At 42.2% G+C, this 14,238-nt stretch overlaps 1 protein-coding gene across 7 annotated transcripts in view; it reads left to right on the top strand.

Moving 5' to 3' along the window:
* The window catches only part of invs (inversin), a 301,666-nt gene that overhangs the window by 151,475 nt on the left and 135,953 nt on the right, over positions 1 to 14,238 (top strand). The window lies entirely within an intron of this gene.

The following is a 14,238-nucleotide window of genomic DNA, read 5'->3' as shown; positions in this document are numbered from 1 at the left end:
TCTATCCTGAGCCTCACTTTTCTCATTTATACTGTTTGTGGACCAGTCATTATCCTACAACGACCAATTATCTAACATTCTGTTGGGGTTGTTCTTCAGTTTTTTTTATATATAGCATTTCCCCCAGGATCAATATCATCAACTAGAGTCCGATTTTCAGCAGCTAATGTGCTCTTTACCACTCTTCTGATTTATTTTGCCTCCCAATCCAAGGGGCAACTTTTCTCATTTTCTCCCACAAGCAATTTCACAAATCCTCCTACACTGTAAAATCTGTCACCAAAATTTGCATGCAGAGCATCTCTAAGAATTATTAATGCCATGTTTTTGGAATCACTTAAGGTTGGGAACTTTAGTATACATTTTAAATTTCTATTTTCAATTTTTTAAAAGTCCTGTTCACTCTCAAGATGTCCTGTACTTTTGGACTTTTTGTAGGCTGGATAAGTTTCAGCACACCAAAACTTAGATCTGTTCTAGTTTGTGTGCCTAATCAGTAAAGCTGTCTGATGACACTCCACAGCTGTTCCTTCTCATTATTGGTGGCAGCCGTATCTTCCTGTCCAGACCTGGCACAGATTGCAATAGGATTGATATTTTCCAAGGAGGACTCTTGGTGTAGAATAGCATCTGACTCACCCTGCGAAATTTCCAAACTCACTATTTGAAAGCTTCAGAAGCTTGAAGGCCAATTTTGAGTTCCTTCCTAATCTGATAATCTTTTTCATCAAAGTCATTGGTACAATCCACAAAAATCTGGTATGCCTCGTAAATATGCCTGAAAGTTTTCCGTTATACTGCCAGTTAGAGCCAGCCTTCAGTTGTAAACATCCTAATGTCAATTGAACTGCCCTTTATTGCCAGCTGCCAACATTTTGCCAGCTCAAGCCAACCTAATACCCCACCCACCACCCCTTTCTCTAACACCCTTCATTTCAATTAATCCAGTATCCACCGCAGACAGCCCTCAAGAACTGGTGAATTGAAATAAAACAAGGACCTAAATGTCTATTGCAGATTTTGCTTCTTTTTAAAAGAAAAGAATTTTAATTTAAAAATCCAATCAACACAATTAAATTTCTTTAACTTAATTCTTTATGAAAGCAGATAGTTTATTCATAGCCACACGTGAAGTCTTTATAATCACTTGGAGCTGTCAGTCAGTTGTGCACTTACTGCTCCCCACAGTGGTGATAATAGACTGTGGAATCAATCAATCAGCACCTCATTCTCAATAATAGTCCTCAGGCATATGTCAGCAGAGGGCCAGCAAAATTATAAACCACCCCAGCAGGCCTTTTTGAACTTAATGGCTTTCGATTTAACAGCTTGGCAGCTGTACTGATCTTTTCTGCTTTTTGCAACAATCCTGTTTACCCTTAATTATCACAAAGGGGACTTTAGTTCTTCCATAGCATACCTTAGCTCTCCTAAAGATCACCTTTGCTTTTCAGAAGTGCATTTTATCTTTTCAAAAGGACCACACCCCATCCCCATTCCGTGTAAATAGTGGATGCCTGGTTCAGGGCAGAACTTGGAAATCAGGTCAGGTCTCTGGTGTCATCTGGCTAATGCATGTCACCTTTCTGGCTTCCTAAAAGTTTGAACCAGAGTTTGTCAAACTAGAAAATACACCTTAGTAAGACCAAACATGAAGCTATCTTGACTGTAAATCTTACTGTAAACTTTAGGTGCTATTTCAACCTCTTGTAAGTAATTCAAAGCCAACACTTTATAATAATTTTGCTGTTAGATATTGTATCTATGATCAGAAGTTATTTTGCACATGAATCTTGTCTATTCTTTGAGCCCATTTTCATCAGTTTCATCCCATTCTAATTCTTCTTGCCCACGTTTTCTCAACTTTTATTAGCTTTTATTAATAGAGGGATCGAGTTCCTGAACCATGAGGTTATGCTGCAGCTGTACAAAACTCTGGTGCGGCCGCACTTGGAGTATTGCGTACAGTTCTGGTCACAGCATTATAAGAAGGATGTGGAAGCTTTGGAAAGGGTGCAGAGGAGATTTACTAGGATGTTGCCTGGTATGGAGGGAAGGTCTTACAAGGAAAGGCTGAGGGACTTGAGGCTGTTTTCGTTAGAGAGAAGGTTGAGAGGTGACTTAATTGAAACGTATAAAATAATCAGAGGGTTAGATAGGGTGGATAGGGAGAGCCTTTTTCCTAGGATGGTGACGGTGAGCACGAGGGGACATAGCTTTAAATTGAGGGGTGAAAGATATAGGACAGATGTCAGAGGTAGTTTCTTTACTCAGAGTAGTAAGGGAATGGAACGCTTTGCCTGCAACGGTAGTAGATTCGCCAACTTTAAGTACATTTAAGTCGTCATTGGACAAGCATATGGACGTACATGGAATAGTGTATGTTAGATGGTCTTCGGATCGGCATGACAGGTTGGCATGACATCAAGGGCCAAAGGGCCTGTACTGTGCTGTTATGTTCTATGTTCTAACTCACTTGTTCTGGCTTTATGAAATAGAAACACAGTTGTTTTTCTGTCTACTTCATTTTTGTGCTGTCTCACTTCACTGTACAATTGCGAATCGAACACTTGAGTTATGAACTGAAAGTCTGGCTCCCTGTCCATAAAATTAGGCATTTAACAAATTTGTAAGTATTTGCCCTCTGCTTGATAGTCCAATGACAATTTAGGTAATTTGCACAATGATCTGTGTTTGCAAAGGGAGAGGTTAGTGTGTTTGGGGTCAAGAAAGCAGAATGTGAAATTTCAAAGGAAAATGTCTGAGGCAACATTTTTACTATTCTAAAAAAATCACACCAACAAATAAGAATTGAGCTGACAAGTAGATCCTGCACTTGTGGGAGAAAAAAGGGTAATGAGAATACTTAACTAGTGATGAAAAATAAACAGATAACTGCTGATGTGACATTTCCTCTCTTCCTTTGCAATGAAACCGGGGTTATGGGGAGTAGAGAATAAATTCATACCATTTTTAATTTCAAATCTGTAATTCCAGACCGGAGTGGATTTAAGGATCCACTTGAGGGCACATGGACAAACATAAACCGCCCCTACCTTATGCATGCAAGCTAATTTAGAAATTACACAACAAAAATCAATGAATCCTCTCCAAGATAAGCAAAAAAAATGTAGACTTTAGTAAATATCCTTCCTTGTGAGCGGATTGACGTTATCCATGTTTGGAGAACTGAAAAAAAATTCCCCTGGATGAAGTGTTGTTTGGCTGAATGCTGTATTTGCAGATTCATGAGGTTTTCACAAGAGCTGAGACTTCAATATTGTAGCCCAATCTAGTTGAACTAAGGAGCAAGTCTGAAAGATATACCAATCTTTGAAAATGGGAGAACAAATAAAATTGAAGATGCATAAGGTGCCCTCGATTTTAATAACAGAGGAATAGAGTGCTAAAGCAAAAAACCTTATGCTACACTTTTATAAATCACTTGTTAAGCTTTGTCTGAATATTTGTAGACAATACAGTTTAGAAAGAATGTCATGACTTTGGAGAGGATGTAGAGAAGATTTAGTATAATTGAACCAGAAATCAAAGATATAGCAAGCAAAGTAGATAATGTGTCCTGTAGATGTTGTATATTTGGACTTGCAGAAGTCCAGACTTGCAGACTTGGGGGTGGCACGGTGGCTCAGTAGTTAGCACTGCAGCCTCACAGTGCCAGGGACCCAGGTTCGATTCCAGCCTCGGGTAGCTGTCTGTGCACAGTTTGCACATTCTCCCCGTGTCTGCGTCGGTTTCCTCTGGGTGCTCCAGTTTCCTCCCCCAGTCCAAAGATGTGCAGTCTAGGTGGATTGGCCATGCTAAATTGTCCGTAGTGTTCATGGGTGTGTGGGTAAGAGGGGGATGGGTCCGGGTGGACTTGTTGGGCCGAAGGGCCTGTTCCCACACTGTCGGGAATCTAATCTAACAAAGTTCCACACAAGGTAAGATCACATGGTATATTAACTTGGATACAGATTGACTAATAAACAGAATGAATAGAGTCAGGATAAATTTTTTTAGGTCTTCTTACTGTTCGGCAAGCTTTAATCGCGTTTGGTCCTTGAACCCCAACTATTTACAATTTATATTCATGACTTAGATGTAGGCAGAGACTGTATTATAACCACATTTGCAAATGATGCTGAAATAGTGTGGATTGGAAAGTATGTTGCAATGAAGAAATAAGAAATTTACAAATAGATATGGATAGATTAGGTGAATGAGCTAAAGTTTGGCAGAAGAGTTTAATGTGGATTAGTGATAATGGGAACTGCAGATGCTGGAGAATCCAAGATAAAATGTGAGGCTGGATGAAAACAGCAGGCCCAGCAGCATCTCGGGAGCACAAAAGCTGACATTTCAGGTCTAGCCCCTTCATCAGAGAGGGGGATGGGGTGTGGGTTCTGGAATAAATAGGGAGAGAGGGGGAGGCGGACTGAAGATAGTGAGAAAAGAAGATAGGTGGAGAGGAGAATATAGTTGGGGAGGCAACTCATATTCCGCTTGGGAACCCTGCAGCCCAATGGTATCAATGTGGACTTCACCAGTTTCAAAATCTCCCCTTCCCCCACCGCATCCCAAAACCAGCCCAGTTCGTCCCCTCCCCCCACTGCACCACACAACCAGCCCAGCTCTTCCCCTCCACCCACTGCATCCCAAAACCAGTCCAGCCTGTCTCTGCCTCCCTAACCTGTTCCTCCTCTCACCCATCCCTTCCTCCCACCCCAAGCCGCACCTCCATCTCCTACCTACTAACCTCATCCCACCTCCTTGACCTGTCCATCTTCCCTGGACTGACCTATCCCCTCCCTACCTCCCCACCTATACTCTCCACTCCACCTATCTTCTTTTCTCTCCATCTTCAGTCTGCCTCCCCCTCTCTCCCTGTTTATTCCAGTTCCCTCTCCCCATCCCCCTCTCTGATAAAGGGTCTAGGCCCGAAATGTCAGCTTTTGTGCTCCTGAGATGCTGCTGGGCCTGCTGTGTTCATCCAGCCTCACATTTTTTTAATGTGGATTAGTGTTAGGTTATCGATTTTGGTTGGAAGAATAAAAAGACGCACCTTACTATCTAAATGACGAGAAACTTCAAAATGCTTCGATGCAAAGGGATTCAGGTGGCCTTGTGCACGAATCATAGAAAGGTAGAATGCAGGCACAGCAGGTAACAAGGAGGACAAATAGGATTTTTGCATTTATTGCCGAAGGGATGGAGTATAAAAGGAGTGAAGAGATATTGCAACTGTACAAGACATTGGTGAGACCATATCTGGAATACTGTGTACAGTTTTGAACCCAATGAGGAATGACGTACTTGCGTCGGAGGCAGTTCAGAGAAGGTTCACCAGCTTAATTCCAGAGATGAACAACTTGTCGTATGAGGAGTTTGAGTAGTTAAGGCCTGTGCTTGCTAGAGTTTAGATGAATGAAATGTGATCTAATTGTGGTATTTAAGATGCTAAAGGGGATTAGTATACCCGAAACGTCAGCTTTTGTGTTCCTAAGATGCTGCTTGGCCTACTGTGTTCATCCAGCTCCACGCTTGGTTATCATGGTTACAGCAGAGTTGGTTAGAATTATGATCAAGCTAAATAAAAATAAATTGTTTTGACTGATGGGTTTGTTATTTAATGGTGCTGGATTTAAATAATTAACAAGTGTGATGAGTGTAAGTTTTCTTTTAATACATGCGTTGAGTTTTGCGATCTGTAATGCACAACCTGAAGGAAAACCGGGTTCACCGGTAACTTACAAAGAGTTTTGAATGCATCTCAAAAAGAACAAAATTACACAGCTGTGGGAAAACATAGGTCTGTTGAACTAACTAAACAATGCTTTCAAAGAACTGGTACAGACACGAATGGCTTTCTTCTGTGGTGATTGATTTTAAGCACAGGAGACATTTTCTTAACTACTGTATTTGGCTCTATTATGTACAGACCTTCCGAAAGTTTTCCCTTCCTACCATAATGATACTTATATCTACATGCACTAAGTTTATACACAGGATTTACAATTAATTGTGAATCATCAAATCCTGAACCACAGTTATTGATTACTACATCCTTTCTTCTCAGGAACAGGGTTAAGAATCCATTGTTACGTATTTCTTCGGCAATGTCCGTAATATAACTTGCTTCCCCAATGTGCCTATGCTTGTTGAATTGTCTTGATCTTTTACCGGTGCACTGAAATTAAAATTTTTATTGTTGTCTGCGGACCTTCTCATCGCACTTTATAACTGCAGCCTCTTCCAGCCTCATGTCCCTCATGAAACCTTGTCTTCAAACTCATGTTCTTTGTACATTTTTTTTTCTTCCACTCAACCCAACTTTAGCGACAATCCAGTTGTTTCAGAATCTTATGTTTTAGAATTTCTTACCTAAATACCATCAGTTCTCTATTGCATCACTTTTGAAAGCCTTGATTATGCTTATCTTTTCACCAAACATTTGGTCATGGTCTTAACTCACTCTGTTTCTTTCTTCTTAGATGACAAAGTGTGAAGCTGGATGAACACAGCAGGCCAAGCGGCGTCTTAGGAGCACAAAAGCTGATGTTTCGGGCCTAGACCCTTCATCAGAGAGGGGGTTGGGGAGAGGGTTCTGAAATAAATAGGGAGAGAGGGGGAGGCGGACCGAAGATGGATAGAGGAGAAGGTAGGTGGAGAGGAGAGTATAGGTTAGCCCTGCCTCCTTAACCTGTTCTTCCTCTTACCTATCCCCTCCCCCCACCTCAAGCCGCACCTCCATCTCCTATCTACTAACCTCATCCCACCCCCTTGACCTGTCCGTCCTCCCCGGACTGACCTATCCCCTCCCTACCTGCCCACCTATACTCTCCTCTCCACCTAACTTCTCCTCTATCCATCTTCGGTCCGCCTCCCCCTTGTCCCCATTCCCCCTCTCTGATGAAGGGTCTAGGCCCAAAACGTCAGGTATTGTGCTCCTAAGATGCTGCTTGGCCTGCTGTGTTCATCTAGCTTCACACTTTGTTATCTTGGATTCTCCCGCATCTGCGGTTCCCATCATCTCGGTTTCTTTCTTCTACCTAGTTTTAATTCCCCGTACTTTTTCCCCGTAAAACACATTGGAATATTTTTGTCTTAAAGTTGCTATACAAATTTTAAAAATCTATTGTCAATCTTTCGTTTGCTTAAACTTCTTCAGATCCGTAATCATGTATTACGGCAGACAAGGATAAGAATTTTCCATGGAAATTCAAATGCTGTGCTGTTTAAAGGGAGACAATACCTATTACCCTTTGGGTAAGATGAAAGTCAGTGAAACCCCTTGACTTCATTGCAAATAAACTGGTACTTTAAGAGAAAATCTGCCCATTGCCTGGAAAAGTAGCAGGGTATTGTTCGTTCAATTCAGGACTATTGTTAGTTATAGAACAGTATACCCAACGTCAATGGTGAATATATTTCTATTCCACAAAAGTAGTCTAACCCGTACTATTTAGAAGTTATCATTGTAACAATTAAAATTCAAAACCATGACTTCACTAAGGAAAGCGGAGAAATAATTGGAATCTAAATCAACACCATGCAACCCAACTGTCCTACTGATAGGATTACTGAGAAAACAAATGACACGTTGAATTCAAAATTTTCTTCCACAGATTCATACAGCACAGAAACAGACCCTTCAGTCCATGCCGAACATAATCCCAAACTAAACTCGTCCCACCTGTCTACTTCTGGCCCATATCTCTCAAAACCTTTCCTATTCATGTAATTATCCAAATGTCTTCTAAACATTTTAACTGTACCCACATCCACAACTTCCTCAGGAAGTTCATTCCCTATGCGAACCACTGTCTGCATAAAAACATTTGCCCTTCATGTCTTTTCTTAAATCTATCTCCTCTCACCTTGAAAATGTGCCCCTTAGTCTTGCAATCCCCTGTCCTAGGAAAAAGAAAACTATCATTAACTCTCTCCATACCTGTCATTATTTTATAAACTTCTTACAGGTCACCTCTCAACCTCCTATGCCCCAGTGAAAAAAAAATTTTCCAGCCTATCCAACCTTTCTTTATAACTCAAATCTTCCATACCCAGCAGCATCCTGGTAAATCTCTTCTGAATCTTCTCCAGCATAGCAACCAGAACTAGATACAGTATTCCAAAAGAGGCCTCACTAATGTCCTGTACAATCTCAACATGACTTCTCAACTCCTATACTCAAAGGACTAAACAACGAAGGCATGCATGCCAAACACCTTTTTAACTACCCTGTCTACAGTGGATGTAAACTTCAAAGAATTATGTACTGATACCCCTAGGTCCCTCTGTTCTACAACACTCCCTCAGGCCCTACCATTAATTGTATAAGCCCTACCCTTGTTTGTTGTACCAAAGTGCAATACCTCACATTTATCCAGATTGAACTCCATCTACTGCTCTTTAGCCCGTTGACTCATTTGATCAAGATCCCTTCGTAATCTTAGAAAACCTTCTTCACTGTGTATTATACCACCACTTTGGTGTTTTTGCAAGCTTACTAAGCATGCCTTCTCTATTCTTGTACAAATCATTTATATGAATGATTTAAAAAAAGGACCCCAAACCGCTCCCTGCAGAACACTGCTGGTGACAGGCCTCCAGTATGAAAAGCAACCCTCCATTTCCACTGTCTGTCTCCTGCCAATAATCCAATTATGTATCCAATTGGCAAGTTCACCCTGAAACCCTTGTGCCCTCACTTTACTAATTCATGTACCATGTGGAACCTTGTCAAAGGCTTTACTAAAATCATTGTGTTTTAGATCATAGATCATAAAATCCCTACAGTGTGGAAACAGGCCCCCTAGCCCAAGTCCATACCATCTCTCCGAGCATCCCGCCCAGACCCATCACCCTCTAACCCACCTAATCTACACATCTCTGAACACGACAGGCAACTTAGCATGGCCAATCCACGTACCCTGCACGTCAGTGGGAGGAAACCCACGCAAACACGGGGAGAATGTGCAAACACCACACAGACAGTCGCCCAAGGGTGGATGTGAAACCAGGGCCCTGGTGCTATGAGCCAGCAGTGCTAACCACTGAGCCACCATGCCACCCTATATGCATTGACCCGAAATTGAACCCCGGCCCCCTGCGTGTAATATTTGTTCTGATCATCCCGCAACTGCAGGACAATTTGATCTGTAATCTATAGTAACTTTGTGATGTGTGTAATCACCTTTATCTCAAAAGATTCTCTCAGTCTAGACCTCGAGGAACTTGCACATTAGATTGTTTGTACTCAGGAAGAGTTAGGATGCCCCCTTTGGTAACTGGCAAAACCGCAGCTGCTGCTTGCTGTGTCTTTTGCTTCTCTCAGAAAAACTCTGCACTGATAAAAATAGGGTGCATTGCTTAGCTCCATGGTGACAAATGGATATTGTGCCGTAAGAAATTCAATCCATCCATCTATCCATAGATACTGACAGCACCGAAAGCTTTTCATTGTTTAAGTTAATCGTGAAATTGAGATTCCTCCTCCCTGGTGTAGGAAACAAGTAGCACATTTGCAGAAGCCACTGCACAGCACTGTCGTCAGTTACTGGACATGACGGTAGCTGAGCTAGCTACACAGACAAAGCCTTTTTTGTATTTGCTTGGCCTGAGAATCCCCTTCATCACTATGACTCCATCATTGAAAATCTTGATTACAAGACAACTTGTGTACTTGAAGTGGGAAACAAGCAAACAGCATCAGAATGACTGATAGTGGAAAAAACAAGGCATGCTGACACAGCAGCTCTTTATTGTCTTGCAGTTATTGGCATTTTAAATGCTATTTGTTTAACAGAATGACAGCATCTATTTCTTAAGAGGAGGAAAAGGCTGAAATTTCAGGTTTAGGAGGATCGCAACCCGCCAATAAAATACCTGATTGCGCCAAACCTTCTATTCAGCAAGGGATTGCTTGCCTAAAACTTCATTTCTAAATAGCAACAGAGCATGTTGAACATTTAAACATAAATCCACAGTAGATTGCCAGAATCTCGATTGTGATGTTGTATTCTTTACCATGATAACGAAAAACACGGATTGCTCAGAGGGAAGAACAGGTTCTAAACATTACTTATAGAGTTACTTGCAGATATACTCACCCTATTTCATACCAAACCATATTTTCTTTGTCCTTTATAAACTAAAGAAAGGTTTTTAATAAGTATGTGTGGAGCTGGAGGAGCACGGCAGGCCAGGCAGCATCAGAGGAGTAGGAAAGTTGACGTTTCGGGTCGGGACCCTTCCATTTCTGAAGAAGGGTCCTGACCCGAAATGTCAACTTTCCTGCTCCTCTGATGCAGCCTGACCTGTTCTATTCTTCCAGCTCCACACTGTGTTATCTCTGACTTCAGCATCAGCAGTTTTTACTATCTTTTTTATAAGTATGCTTCAATAAATTGAGGGGCATAGATAAGGTGAATAGCAAGGTTTTTATTTCACTAGAGTGGGGGAGTTCAAAACTAGGGGACATATCTTTAAGGTGAGAGGACAAAGTTTTAAAAAGGACATGAGGGGAAACATTTTTACATAGAGAGTGGTTTGTGTGTGGAATGAACTACCAGAGGAATCACAGAATCCCTACGTGTGGAAGCAGGTCATTCAGCCCATCATATCCACTCTGACCCTCCATAGATCATCCACCTAGACCCACCCACCAACACAATCCCTGTAGCATTTCCCAAAGCTAATCCACCTAGCCTGCACACCCCTGCCCACTAGGCAATGTAGCATGGCCAATCCACCGAACCGCCACATCTTTGGACTGCGGGAGGAAACCAGCACACCTGATGTAGACATGGGGAAATTGTGCAAGCCCCCCACAGACAGTTACTGGAGGGTGGGATTGAACCCAGGTCCCTGGCACTGTGAGGCAGCAGTGCTAACCACTGAACCACCATGCCGTTGATAGGTGGATGCAGATACAGTTAAAACATTGAAATGACATGAATAAGAAAGGTTTGGAGGGATATGGGCCAAATCCAAGCGAGTGGAACTCGTTTAGTTTGGTAACATGGTTGACATGGCCTGGTTGGACCGAAAGGTCTGTTTCCACACTATATAACCCTATACTAGCCACATACGTTAAATAAAAGTACTGAAGAGTATGTGTTACAGCAGACAGGAAATTATGGAATATTGCTGGACGCATAATCCAGAAAGCAAGACTAACGCTTTGAGGGTAAGGATTCAAGTCTCAGCTGGTGAAATTGAAACTCAATAGACCCAGAATTGACAGCTAGTCTCAATGACAGACACCAAAAGCTGAATTTTACCAAAATTCAAATAAATGTCTATTTCAGGAGTGTCATGGAGAGTTTCATGAGCTTTCGCGAGTATCTCATGCAATATTCTGCTGTTCACCTTATGGTCCCATGCTCGTCTCGTCCTGCACTCACCAATGGATAAAGTACATGCCGTTGCCAGGATCTTCTCGGAATTCTTCCACTGGCAGCATATGTAAAGCCCAACTGTGCACCAAGACAATTGCTGCCAGCCGCAAATAGTGCCTCACAGTACACTTTGTGGAGTAGTCTTTGCATGGTCAGGAAGGAGAGATCACGTTGGAGTGATGCGAAACTGTACTGAGTTCGGTTTGGGGATTTTGGAGTCAGTGTGGGAATTTTGTGCAGAGTGTAAGAGGTGCTGTTTGCTTGCTTTTTGGGCACAGAGTTTGTAACGTTTCTGTATCATGAGTAATTGAGAGTTGGGAGCCCACCATAAAATAAAGAGTGACATCACAGGAAAACCATATATTTATTGGTTTTTAATAGCTGATAGTTTTACTGTCTGTTATAAGTTACTCTCAGATTGAAGGTACATAAAAGAAACATTTACAGGTTACAAACTATATGACCACTGGGAAATATTGGGGAAAAAAAATTTAAGAACTAAGTAAATAAAATCGAGGTGCAGGGCCAGGTGATATGTTGTATGTGCATGGTGTGGGAGCTGTTGGACCCCATTGTGGTTCAGAGTGATGCATCTGTATCAAGTGTTGGTTGCTTGAGGAACTCCAGCTGACAGTTGTTGAGCTGGAGTTTGAACTTCTGAACACTGTGACACATCAGGGAGGGGGAGCGTTACCTGGACACTGTGTTTCAGGAGGCAGTCACACCCCTTCGACTAACTACATCAAATTCGGTCAGTGGTCAGGGACAGGAAGATGTGACTGTGAGCGAGGCAGTTAGAGGTATCCAGGAGGAAATGCTGAAGGAGCCTCAACCTTTGAACCTGTCTAACAGCTTTGAGATTTTTGCTCTCATGCAGATGAGAACTGAGGCTGTATGGAGGATGGGAGGATGAGCAAGCTGACCAAAGACATGCAGGTTAGGTGGATTAGCCATGGGAAATGCAGGGTTTCAGGGATAGGGTGGGATGCTATTTGGAAGATTGGTGTGGAAGAGCCATTCACTTTGGAGGTGTTGGGTGCAGGGGGGACGGGGGAGAGTGGCGGTGGTGAAGAAAAGGGAAATGTCGCTGTAATTAGGGATAGTAAAGGAATAGACAATGTTTGATGTGACCAGGATGGACTGAAGGCTGCGATGCCTGTCAGGTGCCCGGGATCAGGAGTATCATTTGGGTTGCAAAGGAACTTTGAGTGGGAGGAAGAAGATCCGGTTGTCGTGGTCCACACAGGTATCAATCATATAGGTAGAAAGAGGGAAGAGATTCTGCTGTGGGAATATGAGTGGCTAGGGGCCAAATTAAAAAGCAGAAACTAAAAGATGTAATCTCTGGGTTACTACCTGACACATGAGCTAATTGGCAAATGGTCAAGAAGATTAAAACGGTAAATGCGTGACTCAAAGATTGGTGTGGGAGAAATGGATTTGAATTCGTGGGACATTGGCACCAGTATTGGGGAAGGAGGGAATTGTTCCAATGGGACAGGCTCCACCTGAATCATGCTGGGTGAATCGCATAACTAGGGCTGTCCTTTAAATTAAATAGTAGAGGTTGGGTGTGGATTCATTTGCATTGAAAATGATGGAAAAAGTTAATGGGGAGGAGGGCTCAGGAAAAGGTGTTAAAGTTTCCAGAGCAAGTAATAGGACAGAGTGTATGGACAGGATCAGGAATCTAACTTCAGACAGAGCAGACAAGGGGACAACTATGAGAAGTGGGGGGTGGCAGGATGGGAGGAAATGGCTGGTGGGAGAACTGTGCTTGGTCATGCAGGACTGAGAGTATTGTACTTTAATATGTGCAGTATATGAAACAAGGTAAAAAGCTTCTGGCGCAGATTGAAATTTTCTGGGAGATTATGTGTATCACAAAGATGTATCTACAAGGGGATAATGGCTGGGAATCAAATTCCAAGAATAAATTAAATAGATAACCAGAAGTCATCTAGGATCAGAAGAAAATCTGCGTCAGTATAGTTGAGGAACTGCAAGGGAATAAAGGCCCTGATGGATGCTAAATGCAGACGACCTTGCCATAGTCAGGATGTGGGGGAGAAAATTAATCAGCACATAGAAAAAGCATGTAAGAAAGGCACTATTACAATAATGATGGGGAACTTCAAAATGCAGGTGGACTGGAAAATCAGGTTGGTAGCAGGTTCTATGAAAAGAAATTCATGCAATATCCGCAAGATGATTTTTTTGATGCAACTTGTGGTACAGCCCACTAGGGAAGAGGCAATACTGGATTTGGTGAGGTCTAATGATGCAATCTAAATTTAGGAAGCTTAAGGTGAAAGAATCCTGGGGACCAGTGATCGTGTTGTGATAGAATTATAAGGCAGAAAACAGGAAGTTATAGGCTAGATAGCTTAACATTAACTGTTAATAAGATTTTAGAGTCCATTATTGTGGATGAGATTGCAAAGTACTTAGAAGTGTTTGGTGAAATAGGACTGAATCAGTATGGTTTCATCAAGGGGAGTTCATGCCTAACACATCTGTTAGAATTCTTTGAGGAAGTAACAAGCAAGTTAGATAAGGGAGAGCCAGTGGACATGATCTATTTGGATTTACAGAAAGCTTTTGAAAGGTGCTGTGTTGGAGGCTGCTAAATAAGGTAAGAGCCTGTGGTGTTAGAGGAAGGTACTAGCATAGATAGAGGAATGGCTGACTGGGAGAAGGCAGAGTGATATAAAGGGTTTTTTTACAAGATAGCAGCCATTGACTAGTGGGAGTTCCACAGGTGTCAGTGGTGGAACCACAGCTATTATATATTATGCATTGTGCATTAAGGGGCTGGCTGAAGGATCTAAGGGCA

Source organism: Stegostoma tigrinum, chromosome 2 (assembly GCF_030684315.1).
Source record: "Stegostoma tigrinum isolate sSteTig4 chromosome 2, sSteTig4.hap1, whole genome shotgun sequence".
NCBI lineage: Eukaryota > Metazoa > Chordata > Chondrichthyes > Orectolobiformes > Stegostomatidae > Stegostoma > Stegostoma tigrinum.
The sequence above is the reverse complement of the archived record's forward strand: the minus strand, read 5'-3'. Positions and strand labels throughout refer to the sequence as shown.